A 4,884-nucleotide genomic window follows, 5' to 3' on the forward strand; every position below is an offset into this window, starting at 1 on the left:
CATTAATATATCAAGAGAATACATTCATGAAATTGAAATTACATCAGTACTTATACAAGATTTCCCTAAGCTACTAAACCTAACATCAACAGCCTTGGTCCTAGCTCAAGAAGCAGGGCAAGGCCGATGATGAAGAAAAACAGGAAGAAGAAAATAAATCATTTCTTCTTCCTACTCTCGACAAACAGAATGGCGAGTCGGATGATTCGCTCTTGCTGGCGGAGAGCTTCCAACCTTTCCTCCTCCAATCGCTCCAGATGGCGATGGTAATCCATATAGAAGAACAGGAGGTGGGTCAGTACCTCCTGTGGGACAGAGTCCCATATCTCCTCAGGAATGGCCGTGACGTGCCATTCCTGCTGCCAATCAGCACAGCTTAGCTCCATATTAAATGTTTGGTAATTCAAAAACATGTTGTATCTGACCATTATGTTTTTGAAAGAAAAAGTATGAAGGTAAGTTTGTGAGAAAGAATTTGATGGGAAAGCTGATGTGAAGTGGTTTCTTATATAAGCAAGTGAATTCCAGGAGACGCGAAGGAATTTAATGCTAACAGGTAGAATTAATTCTACTTCGTGTCCCCAGACTTGAAAAAAAGAATAACATTCATTGGAAAGAGAAAACATGGTTTAATGCGCACAAGTAACAAGTAAAAGTAGACTGTTCAAGTACGAATACCATTAACCCTAACCATAGTGACTATTAATCTTCCACTTCAACATATTCTAGTTTGAACTGAGACTGTTATCAAATTTTATCCACAGATAAGTCAAGTAAAGAATTTAGACTGTAATATCAGAACTTAGACTTATATCAGAACTTAACAGTCATCAGAACATAATTTCTTAACTCGAAAAAGGAATGCTTATCTGAGTAAATCCTCATACAATTTCTGAGTTATACTCTTCAGAACTTAATCTTCAGAATATGCAACCAGAACTTGTCCTCAGAATTAGTGCAAGGTGACACAATGACTGTTCATCTAAAATAACATAGATCACCACAGTGATTTTCATCATTCATATGGAGTGGTTGGTGTGTGCATTAAGCTAAATATCAGACAAAGAGTAAAGTCTGATTCACTTCAGTACATCTTAGAAATAAGGCATAATTAAGATTTTTCTAAAAAGCTGTCATTATCCTGAAACCTACTGATGAATGAGTTCATGCTTGAGTCCACCTCAACTGATTTGTGCTAATTTTATGCATCTTTTTAAATTCTATTTTACAGTGGCTCCTCAGTGTAAGTGAGTCACGACTGCTTATCAGAATTTATGCTATTATCAGAGTATTTCTCCAGTAATCATAGAGTGTGAAAAGTCACCAAGAAAATATTTTGCTTTTCTAATGCATATTTACTTAATACCAGCAATGCACTTGGGTCGTCCTTTCCACATTTTTACTCTAGATCTCAAAGGAGTACCTAATTTTATTCTTTAATCCTCAGAACATTCAGCAGTTTTACTAGTATCAGAACTTAACAGATGAGTAGCATTATTCTAATTTGTGACTTAGTAATAAGATACACAGAGTAAACTCAACTAAGCTCAATTATCAGAATTTGCTTGTGTCATAAGATTTCCACAGAAATAATTACTTCTTACATGGGATCATTTGTTTATTGAAGACTACTAGGTCAGTATCTAACACAATTATCCTCATAGGATTGAATGGTTACTTAGACAGACATATCACTTATCAGAGTTTAGAAACATATATCAGACAACATTAAGTACTTAAAAACATTTATCAATTAATCACAGAATACACAAAGAGATTAAATTCTGTAAATACTGATCATAAAGTCTGATAACACAGAACAAGACTAAGCAGATTTAGAGAAAGAACCTGAAATCATTCCAAGTTCATTTACCAATCTTGTAAAAGTGGCTTCACACAGTGGTTTTGTGAAGATATCTGCTAGTTGTTGATCTGTTGGAACAAAGTGCAATTCCACTGTACCTTCATCCACATGTTCCCTTATGAAGTGGTACCTGATGCTGATATGCTTTGTCATAGAGTGTTGAACTGGATTACCTGTCATAGCAATAGCACTTTGATTATCACAGTAAATAGGGATTTTGAAATATGTTAACCCATAATCCAGTAACTGATTCTTCATCCAAAGAATCTGTGCACAACAACTTCCTGCAGCAATATACTCTGCTTCTGCAGTTGATGTGGAAATTGACTTTTGTTTCTTGCTGAACCAAGAAACCAATCTGCCTCCAAGGAATTGGCAGCTTCCACTTGTGCTTTTCTTGTCAAATTTGCAACCTGCAAAATCTGCATCTGAGTAACCTATTAGTTTAAAATCTGATTCTCTAGGATACCACAATCCCAGATCAGCTGTTCCTTTAAGATACTTAAAAATTCTTTTCACAGCTGTTAAGTGAGGTTCTCTTAGATCTGCTTGAAATCTTGCACAAAGACAGGTAGCATACATGATATTAGGTCTACTAGCAGTTAGATAGAGTAGAGAGCCAATCATACCTCTGTAATCGGTAATATCTACTGATTTACCAGTATCCTTATCCAGTTTTGTTGCAGTGGCCATGTGAGTGGATGCACTTGAACAATCTTGCATTCCAAATTTCTTCAGCAAGTTTCTGGTGTACTTAGTTTGACAAATAAAAGTACCTTCTTCATTCTGCTTGACTTGAAGTTCCAGAAAATAGCTAAGTTCCCCCATCATACTCATCTGATATTTTGACTGCATCAGTTTGGAAAACTTCTTGCAAAGTCTGTCATTTGTAGACCCAAAAATGATATCATCAACATAAATCTGGACCAGAAGTAAGTCATTTCCATGGTTGAGGTAGAACAGTGTTTTGTCTATTGTTCCTCTGTTGAATCCACTTTCCAGAAAAAACTGAGCTAAAGTCTCATACCATGCTCTAGGAGCTTGCTTAAGTCCATAAAGTGCTTTATCAAGCCTGTATACATAATCTGGATGTTTGGAATCTACAAAGCCTGGAGGTTGTTCAACATATACTTCCTCCTCCAATTCTCCATTGAGAAAAGCACGTTTCACATCCATTTGAAAGACAGTAAACTTTTTGTGAGCAGCATAAGCCAAAAATATCCTTATGGCTTCTAACCTAGCAACTGGTGCAAATGTTTCATCATAATCAATTCCCTCCTGTTGAGAATATCCTTTTGCAACCAGCCTTGCCTTATTCCTTGTAATTATGCCATCACTGTCAGTTTTGTTTCTGAATACCCACTTTGTACCAACAACAGATCTATTCTTTGGTCTTGGCACTAGGGTCCAGACTTTGTTTCTTTCAAATTCATTTAACTCTTCCTGCATTGCTTGCACCCAATCAGCATCTTGAAGAGCTTCTTCCACTTTCTTTGGCTCAGTCTGAGAGAGAAAAGAATTGTAAAGACATTCGTTTGAAGTACCTGTTCTAGTTCTGACACCTGCATCAGGATTTCCAATTATCAAATCAGGTGTATGTGATTTTGTCCACTTCCTTGCAGATGGAAGGTTTTCTCTATATTTGGATGCTCCCCCATGATCCATGTTGTCTTCATTTTCATTTTCTGATGCTCCCCCTGAAAATATGTTCTCTGAGTTGGATTCTTTAGAATTTAGATTTTCAGCACTATCAGAACTTGGCTTATCAGAACTTGACGAATCAGAACTTGAAGAGCCAGATGTATGTTCTGATGTTTCTTGAGATGTGGTATGATCTTGAGTATGCTCCCCCTGCATAGGTGCATCTTCCTTTGGCATAGTCACCATAGTTTCAATAACATCAGAGTTTAATCCATCAGAGTTTATAGTATCAGGACTCAGACTGTCAGTATTTTCAGTATCAGAATTTGAGTCTTCATTTTCGAATCTCAGCTGATCATGATCAATAAAATCTTCAAGACCAGTAATCTTCTTGTCATCAAAAGAGACATTGATAGATTCCATGACCACTTTTGTTCTCAAATTATAGACTCTGAAGGCTTTTTTGGAAAGTGGATATCCAACAAAAAATTCTTCATCAGCTTTTAGATCAAACTTGGATAGCTGTTCAGGATGAGTCTTGAGAACAAAACACTTGCATCCAAATACATGAAAGTACTTCAGATTTGGCTTCTTTTTCTTTACCATCTCATATGGTGTTTTTCCTTGCTTGTTAATGAGTGTTGCATTTTGAGTAAAACAAGCACTCTGCACAGCTTCAGCCCAGAAATAGGTTGGAAGCTTTGCTTCTTCAAGCATTGTACGTGCAGCTTCAATGAGAGTTCTATTCTTCCTTTCAACAACTCCATTTTGCTGTGGAGTTCCAGGAGCAGAAAATTCCTACTTAATTCCATGGTTTTTGCAGAACTCTTCCATTATCAAATTCTTGAATTCAGTGCCATTATCACTCCTTATTGTTTTCACATAATCTTTGACCAATTTATCCAGATGTTTGACATGATCAATCAAGATAGATGCAGTTTCACTTTTTGTGTGCAAGAAATACACCCATGTGTATCTAGTGAACTCATCCACTATGACCAATGCATATTTCTTCTTTGCAATATACATGACATTTACTGGACCAAATAGATCAACATGTAGTAGATGATAAGGCTCAAGAATTGATGATTCATTCTTGCTCTTGAATGAAGATTTTCTTTGTTTGGCCTTCTGACAAGAATCACAAAGGCCATCAGGAGCAAATATTGACTTTGGCAGTCCTCTCACAAGATCTTTCTTGACCAGCTCATTTATATTGTTGAAATTTAAATGAGAGAGTTTCTTGTGCCAATTCCAGCTTTCTTCAATTGATGCTCTACTCATCAGACAGAATGCAGAACCATCAGAACTTGTTGAAAGCTTAGCTTCATTAATGTTACCACGCCTGTATCCTTTTAGAACAACTTTGCCTTTAGATT

Source organism: Apium graveolens, chromosome 5 (genome assembly GCF_009905375.1).
Source record: "Apium graveolens cultivar Ventura chromosome 5, ASM990537v1, whole genome shotgun sequence".
Classification (NCBI taxonomy): domain Eukaryota; kingdom Viridiplantae; phylum Streptophyta; class Magnoliopsida; order Apiales; family Apiaceae; genus Apium; species Apium graveolens.